Raw genomic sequence first — 9,883 nt, forward strand, 5'->3', positions numbered from 1 at the left:
GTTTCTAGCATGAATTAGCATATTACTAGCATGATTCTAGCATGAATTAGCATGTTACTAGCATGTTTCTAGCATGAATTAGCATGTTACTAGCATGTTATTAGCATGATTCTAGCATGAATTAGCATGTTTCTAGCATGAATTAGCATGTTATTAGCATGATTCTAGCATGAATTAGCATGTTACTAGCATGATTCTAGCATGTATTAGCATGTTACTAGCATGATTCTAGCATGAATTAGCATGTTACTAGCATGTTTCTAGCACGAATTAGCATGTTACTAGCATGTTTCTAGCATGATTTAGCATGTTATTAGCATGATTCTAGCATGAATTAGCATGTTTCTAGCATGAATTAGCATGTTATTAGCATGATTCTAGCATGAATTAGCATGTTACTAGCATGATTCTAGCATGAATTAGCATGTTTCTAGCATGAATTAGATGTTACTAGCATGATTCTAGCATGAATTAGCATGTTACTAGCATTATTCTAGCATGAATTAGCATGTTATTAGCATGATTCTAGCATGAATTAGCATGTTACTAGCATGATTCTAGCATGAATTAGCATGTTACTAGCATGATTCTAGCATGGATTAGCATGTTACTAGCATGATTCTAGCATGGATTAGCATGTAACTAGCATGATTCTAGCATGAATTAGCATGTTACTAGCATGTTTCTAGCATGAATTAGCATGTTATTAGCATGATTCTAGCATGAATTAGCATGTTACTAGCATGATTCTAGCATGAATTAGCATGTTACTAGCATAATTCTAGCATGAATTAGCATGTTTCTAGCATGAATTAGCATGTTACTAGCATGATTCTAGCATGAATTAGCATGTTACTAGCATGATTCTAGCATGAATTAGCATGTTACTAGCATGTTTCTAGCATTAATTAGCATGTTACTAGCATGTTTCTAGCATGAATTAGCATGTTTTTAGCATGATTCTAGCATGAATTAGCATGTTTCTAGCATGAATTAGCATGTTATTAGCATGATTCTAGCATGAATTAGCATGTTACTAGCATGATTCTAGCATGAATTAGCATGTTACTAGCATGTTTCTAGCATGAATTAGCATGTTACTAGCATGATTCTAGCATGAATTAGCATGTTACTAGCATGATTCTAGCATGAATTAGCATTTTACTAGCATGATTCTAGCATGAATTAGCATGTTATTAGCATGATTCTAGCATGAATTAGCATGTTACTACCATGATTCTAGCATGAATTAGCATGTTACTAGCATGGTTCTAGCATTGATTAGCATGTAACTAGCATGATTCTAGCATGAATTAGCATGTTACTAGCATGTTTCTAGCATGAATTAGCATGTTATTAGCATGATTCTACCATGAATTAGCATGTTACTAACATGATTCTAGCATGAATTAGCATGTTACTAGCATGTTTTTAGCATGAATTAGCATGTTACTAGCATGATTCTAGCATACATTAGCATGTTACTAACATGTTTCTAGCATTAATTAGCATGTTACTAGCATGTCTCTAGCATGAATTAACTTGTTATTAGCATGATTCTAGCATGAATTAGCATGTTTCTAGCATGAATTAGCATGTTATTAGCATGATTCTAGCATGAATTAGCATGTTACCAGCATGATTCTAGCATGAATTAGCATGTTACTAGCATGTTTCTAGCATGAATTAGCATGTTACTAGCATGATTCTAGCATGAATTAGCATGTTACTAGCATGATTCTAGCATGAATTAGCATGTTACTAGCATGATTCTAGCATGAATTAGCATGTTACTAGCATGATTCTAGCATGAATTAGCATGTTATTAGCATGATTCTAGCATGAATTAGCATGTTACTAGCATGATTCTAGCATGAATTAGCATGTTACTAGCATGATTCTAGCATGAATTAGCATGTTACTAGCATGATTCTAGCATGAATTAGCATGTTACTAGCATGATTCTAGCATGAATTAGCATGTTACTAGCATGATTCTAGCATTAATTAGCATGTTACTAGCATGACTAGCATGAGTTATTATGTTACTAGCATGTTTCTAGCATGAATTAGCATATTACTAGCATGATTCTAGCATGAATTAGCATGTTACTAGCATGTTTCTAGCATGAATTAGCATGTTACTAGCATGTTATTAGCATGATTCTAGCATGAATTAGCATGTTTCTAGCATGAATTAGCATGTTATTAGCATGATTCTAGCATGAATTAGCATGTTACTAGCATGATTCTAGCATGTATTAGCATGTTACTAGCATGATTCTAGCATGAATTAGCATGTTACTAGCATGTTTCTAGCACGAATTAGCATGTTACTAGCATGTTTCTAGCATGATTTAGCATGTTATTAGCATGATTCTAGCATGAATTAGCATGTTTCTAGCATGAATTAGCATGTTATTAGCATGATTCTAGCATGAATTAGCATGTTACTAGCATGATTCTAGCATGAATTAGCATGTTTCTAGCATGAATTAGATGTTACTAGCATGATTCTAGCATGAATTAGCATGTTACTAGCATTATTCTAGCATGAATTAGCATGTTATTAGCATGATTCTAGCATGAATTAGCATGTTACTAGCATGATTCTAGCATGAATTAGCATGTTACTAGCATGATTCTAGCATGGATTAGCATGTTACTAGCATGATTCTAGCATGGATTAGCATGTAACTAGCATGATTCTAGCATGAATTAGCATGTTACTAGCATGTTTCTAGCATGAATTAGCATGTTATTAGCATGATTCTAGCATGAATTAGCATGTTACTAGCATGATTCTAGCATGAATTAGCATGTTACTAGCATGTTTCTAGCATGAATTAGCATGTTACTATCATAATTCTAGCATGAATTAGCATGTTACTAGCATGTTTCTAGCATGAATTAGCATGTTACTAGCATGATTCTAGCATGAATTAGCATGTTACTAGCATGATTCTAGCATGAATTAGCATGTTACTAGCATGTTTCTAGCATTAATTAGCATGTTACTAGCATGTTTCTAGCATGAATTAGCATGTTTTTAGCATGATTCTAGCATGAATTAGCATGTTTCTAGCATGAATTAGCATGTTATTAGCATGATTCTAGCATGAATTAGCATGTTACTAGCATGATTCTAGCATGAATTAGCATGTTACTAGCATGTTTCTAGCATGATTCTAGCATGTTACTAGCATGATTCTAGCATGAATTAGCATGTTACTAGCATGATTCTAGCATGAATTAGCATTTTACTAGCATGATTCTAGCATGAATTAGCATGTTACTAGCATGATTCTAGCATGGATTAGCATGTTACTAGCATGTTTCTAGCATGAATTAGCATGTTACTAGCATGTTTCTAGCATGAATTAGCATGTTACTAGCATGATTCTAGCATGAATTAGCATGTTACTAGCATGATTCTAGCATGAATTAGCATGTTATTAGCATGATTCTAGCATGAATTAGCATGTTACTAGCATGATTCTAGCATGTTACTAGCATGTTTCTAGCATGAATTAGCATGTTATCATGATTCTAGCATGAATTATCATGTTTCTAGCATGAATTAGCATGTAACTAGCATGATTCTAGCATTAATTAGCATGTAACTAGCATGTAACTAGCATGATTCTAGCATGAGTCAGCTTGTTTCTAGCATGAATTAGCATGTTGTTAGCATGATTCTAGCATGAATTAGCATGTTACTAGCATGACTAGCATGTCACTATCGTGTTGCTAGCACCTTTCTAGCAAGATTAGCATGTCAGTAGGATGTTAAAACTGTTAGCGTGTGTTAGAATAGCTAGTCACAGTCTCTGGGACAGTTGCTAGGGTGCTGAAATTGGTTGCTAGGGAGTGGCTAGTAAGTTTAAAGGTAATCAGTGATTGGCTGCTGGCTAGACTGAGTTGAATGAGGCCAGACTCTAGTCTGTAGGACAGTCTGATGCAGAGTTATGAGCTCACAAAGGTTGATCCAATGTTAAGTAAATGGGAGTCTTTTACAATGGAAGTCTATGGGACAGTTGCTAGGGTGCTGTAAGTGGTTGCTAGGGAGTGGCTAGTAAGTTAAAAAGTCATCAGTTATTGGCTGCTGGCTAGACTGAGTTAAATGAGTCCAGTTAGAAGTCTGTAGGACAGTCTGATGCAGAGTTATGAGCTCACAAAGTTTGACCCAATGTTAAGTCAATGGGACTTTTGGGTTTTTTCTGGGTCGTTTTTCGGAAAACCCAAGGTCGGATCAGTTAGAAAAGATATAGCAACCCGAGTCAGACCAGTTTGAAGGTTTGACGAAAGTTTGAAGTATGTAGCTTGAAAGGCCTAGGAGGAGATACACTTAGAAATTAGTCTCAGAAGAATAAGAAGAAGAAGAAGAATAACTAGATATTAAAGTTTGAGGACAAACTTTATGGTGGCTTGAAAAGCCGAGTCTAAAAGTTTGAAGTCGTTTTAAAGTGTAAACTAGCATGATTCTAGCATGATTCTAGCATGAATTAGCATGTAACTAGCATGATTCTAGGATGAATTAGCATGATCCTAGCATGAATTTGCATGTAACTAGCAAGATTATAGCATGGATTAGCATGTATTAGCATGTTGTTAGCATGATTCTAGCATGAATTAGCATGTTTCTAGCATAGTTCTAGCATGAATTAGCATGTTATTAGCATGATTCTAGCATGAATTAGCATGTTTCTAGCATAGTTCTAGCATGAATTAGCATGTTATTAGCATGATTCTAGCATGAATTAACATGTTACTGGCATGATTATAACATGAATTAGCATGTTACTAGCATGATTCTAGCATGAATTAGCATGTTATTAGCATGATTCTAGCAGGAATTAGCATGTAACTAGCATGATTCTAGCATGAATTAGCATGTTACTAGCATGTTTCTAGCATGAATTAGCATGTTGTTAGCATGGATTAGCATGTTTCTAGCATGATTCTAGCATGTTACTAGCATGTTACTAGCATGTTTCTAGCATGAATTAGCATGTTACTAGCATGATTCTAGCATGAATTAGCATGTTTCTAGCATGAATTAGCATGTTATTCGCATGAATTAGCATGTTATTAGCATGTTACTAGCATGAATTAGCATGTTACTAGCATGAATTAGCATGTTATTAGCATGATTCTAGCATGAATTAGCATGTTACTAGCATGATTCTAGCATGAATTAGCATGATTCTAGCATGAATTAGCATGTTACTAGCATGATTCTAGCATGAATTAGCATGTTACTAGCATGTTTCTAGCATGAATTAGCATGTTACTAGCATGATTCTAGCATGAATTAGCATGTTACTAGCATGATTCTAGCATAAATTAGCATGTTATTAGCATGATTCTAGCATGAATTAGCATGTTACTAGCATGATTCTAGCATGAATTAGCATGTTACTAGCATGTTTCTAGCATGAATTAGCATGTTACTAGCATGATTCTAGCATGAATTAGCATGTTACTAGCATGTCTCTAGCATGAATTAGCATGTTACTAGCATGTCTCTAGCATGAATTAGCATGTTATTAGCATGAATTAGCATGTTTCTAGCATGAATTAGCATGCTATTAGCATGATTCTAGCATGAATTAGCATGTTACTAGCATGATTCTAGCATGAATTAGCATGTTACTAGCATGATTCTAGCATGAATTAGCATGTTACTAGCATGATTCTAGCATGAATTAGCATGTTACTAGCATGAGTCTAGCATGAATTAGCATGTTACTAGCATGATTCTAGCATGGATTAGCATGTTACTAGCATGATTCTAACATGAATTAGCATGTTACTAGCATGTTTCTAGCATGAATTAGCATGTTACTAGCATGATTCTAGCATGTTACTAGCATGTTTCTAGCATGAATTAGCATGTTACTAGCATGTTTCTAGCATGAATTAGCATATTGTTAGCATGATTCTAGCATGAATTAGCATGTTTCTAGCATGAATTAGCATGTAACTAGCATGATTCTAGCATGAATTAGCATGTTACTAGCATGTTTCTAGCATGAATTAGCATGTTACTAGCATGTTTCTAGCATGAATTAGCATGTTGTTAGCATGGATTAGCATGTTTCTAGCATGATTCTAGCATGTTACTAGCATGTTACTAGCATGTTTCTAGCATGAATTAGCATGTTACTAGCATGATTCTAGCATGAATTAGCATGTTTCTAGCATGAATTAGCATGTTATTAGCATGATTCTAGCATGAATTAGCATGTTACTAGCATGATTCTAGCATGAATTAGCATGTTACTAGCATGTTTCTAGCATGATTCTAGCATGTTACTAGCATGATTCTAGCATGAATTAGCATGTTACTAGCATGATTCTAGCATGAATTAGCATTTTACTAGCATGATTCTAGCATGAATTAGCATGTTACTAGCATGATTCTAGCATGGATTAGCATGTTACTAGCATGTTTCTAGCATGAATTAGCATGTTACTAGCATGTTTCTAGCATGAATTAGCATGTTACTAGCATGATTCTAGCATGAATTAGCATGTTACTAGCATGATTCTAGCATGAATTAGCATGTTATTAGCATGATTCTAGCATGAATTAGCATGTTACTAGCATGATTCTAGCATGTTACTAGCATGTTTCTAGCATGAATTAGCATGTTATCATGATTCTAGCATGAATTATCATGTTTCTAGCATGAATTAGCATGTAACTAGCATGATTCTAGCATTAATTAGCATGTAACTAGCATGTAACTAGCATGATTCTAGCATGAGTCAGCTTGTTTCTAGCATGAATTAGCATGTTGTTAGCATGATTCTAGCATGAATTAGCATGTTACTAGCATGACTAGCATGTCACTATCGTGTTGCTAGCACCTTTCTAGCAAGATTAGCATGTCAGTAGGATGTTAAAACTGTTAGCGTGTGTTAGAATAGCTAGTCACAGTCTCTGGGACAGTTGCTAGGGTGCTGAAATTGGTTGCTAGGGAGTGGCTAGTAAGTTTAAAGGTAATCAGTGATTGGCTGCTGGCTAGACTGAGTTGAATGAGGCCAGACTCTAGTCTGTAGGACAGTCTGATGCAGAGTTATGAGCTCACAAAGGTTGATCCAATGTTAAGTAAATGGGAGTCTTTTACAATGGAAGTCTATGGGACAGTTGCTAGGGTGCTGTAAGTGGTTGCTAGGGAGTGGCTAGTAAGTTAAAAAGTCATCAGTTATTGGCTGCTGGCTAGACTGAGTTAAATGAGTCCAGTTAGAAGTCTGTAGGACAGTCTGATGCAGAGTTATGAGCTCACAAAGTTTGACCCAATGTTAAGTCAATGGGACTTTTGGGTTTTTTCTGGGTCGTTTTTCGGAAAACCCAAGGTCGGATCAGTTAGAAAAGATATAGCAACCCGAGTCAGACCAGTTTGAAGGTTTGACGAAAGTTTGAAGTATGTAGCTTGAAAGGCCTAGGAGGAGATACACTTAGAAATTAGTCTCAGAAGAATAAGAAGAAGAAGAAGAATAACTAGATATTAAGTTTGAGGACAAACTTTATGGTGGCTTGAAAAGCCGAGTCTAAAAGTTTGAAGTCGTTTTAAAGTGTAAACTAGCATGATTCTAGCATGATTCTAGCATGAATTAGCATGTAACTAGCATGATTCTAGGATGAATTAGCATGATCCTAGCATGAATTTGCATGTAACTAGCAAGATTATAGCATGGATTAGCATGTATTAGCATGTTGTTAGCATGATTCTAGCATGAATTAGCATGTTTCTAGCATAGTTCTAGCATGAATTAGCATGTTATTAGCATGATTCTAGCATGAATTAGCATGTTTCTAGCATAGTTCTAGCATGAATTAGCATGTTATTAGCATGATTCTAGCATGAATTAACATGTTACTGGCATGATTATAACATGAATTAGCATGTTACTAGCATGATTCTAGCATGAATTAGCATGTTATTAGCATGATTCTAGCAGGAATTAGCATGTAACTAGCATGATTCTAGCATGAATTAGCATGTTACTAGCATGTTTCTAGCATGAATTAGCATGTTGTTAGCATGGATTAGCATGTTTCTAGCATGATTCTAGCATGTTACTAGCATGTTACTAGCATGTTTCTAGCATGAATTAGCATGTTACTAGCATGATTCTAGCATGAATTAGCATGTTTCTAGCATGAATTAGCATGTTATTCGCATGAATTAGCATGTTATTAGCATGTTACTAGCATGAATTAGCATGTTACTAGCATGAATTAGCATGTTATTAGCATGATTCTAGCATGAATTAGCATGTTACTAGCATGATTCTAGCATGAATTAGCATGATTCTAGCATGAATTAGCATGTTACTAGCATGATTCTAGCATGAATTAGCATGTTACTAGCATGTTTCTAGCATGAATTAGCATGTTACTAGCATGATTCTAGCATGAATTAGCATGTTACTAGCATGATTCTAGCATAAATTAGCATGTTATTAGCATGATTCTAGCATGAATTAGCATGTTACTAGCATGATTCTAGCATGAATTAGCATGTTACTAGCATGTTTCTAGCATGAATTAGCATGTTACTAGCATGATTCTAGCATGAATTAGCATGTTACTAGCATGTCTCTAGCATGAATTAGCATGTTACTAGCATGTCTCTAGCATGAATTAGCATGTTATTAGCATGAATTAGCATGTTTCTAGCATGAATTAGCATGCTATTAGCATGATTCTAGCATGAATTAGCATGTTACTAGCATGATTCTAGCATGAATTAGCATGTTACTAGCATGATTCTAGCATGAATTAGCATGTTACTAGCATGATTCTAGCATGAATTAGCATGTTACTAGCATGAGTCTAGCATGAATTAGCATGTTACTAGCATGATTCTAGCATGGATTAGCATGTTACTAGCATGATTCTAACATGAATTAGCATGTTACTAGCATGTTTCTAGCATGAATTAGCATGTTACTAGCATGATTCTAGCATGTTACTAGCATGTTTCTAGCATGAATTAGCATGTTACTAGCATGTTTCTAGCATGAATTAGCATATTGTTAGCATGATTCTAGCATGAATTAGCATGTTTCTAGCATGAATTAGCATGTAACTAGCATGATTCTAGCATTTATTAGCATGTAACTAGCATGTTACTAGCATGATTCTAGCATGAATCAGCTTGTTTCTAGCATGAATTAGCATGTTACTAGCATGTTTCTAGCATGAATTAGCATGTTACTAGCATGATTCTAGCATGTTACTAGCATGTTTCTAGCATGAATTAGCATGTTACTAGCATGTTTCTAGCATGAATTAGCATATTGTTAGCATGATTCTAGCATGAATTAGCATGTTTCTAGCATGAATTAGCATGTAACTAGCATGATTCTAGCATTATTAGCATGTAACTAGCATGTTACTAGCATGATTCTAGCATGAATCAGCTTGTTTCTAGCATGAATTAGCATGTTGTTAGCATGATTCTAGCATGAATTAGCATGTTACTAGCATGACTAGCATGTCGCTATTGTGTTGCTAGCACCTTTCTAGCAAGATTAGCATGTCAGTAGGATGTTAAAACTGTTAGCGTGTGTTAGAATAGCTAGTCACAGTCTCTGGGACAGTTGCTAGGGTGCTGAAATTGGTTGCTAGGGAGTGGCTAGTAAGTTTAAAGGTAATCAGTGATTGGCTGCTGGCTAGACTGAGTTGAATGAGGCCAGACTCTAGTCTGTAGGACAGTCTGATGCAGAGTTATGAGCTCACAAAGGTTGATCCAATGTTAAGTCAATGGGAGTCTTTTACAATGGAAGTCTATGGGACAGTTGCTAGGGTGCTGTAAGTGGTTGCTAGGGAGTGGCTAGTAAGTTAAAAAGTCATCAGTTATTGGCTG

This window comes from Danio aesculapii, chromosome 10 (assembly GCF_903798145.1).
Source record: "Danio aesculapii chromosome 10, fDanAes4.1, whole genome shotgun sequence".
NCBI classification, from domain to species: domain Eukaryota; kingdom Metazoa; phylum Chordata; class Actinopteri; order Cypriniformes; family Danionidae; genus Danio; species Danio aesculapii.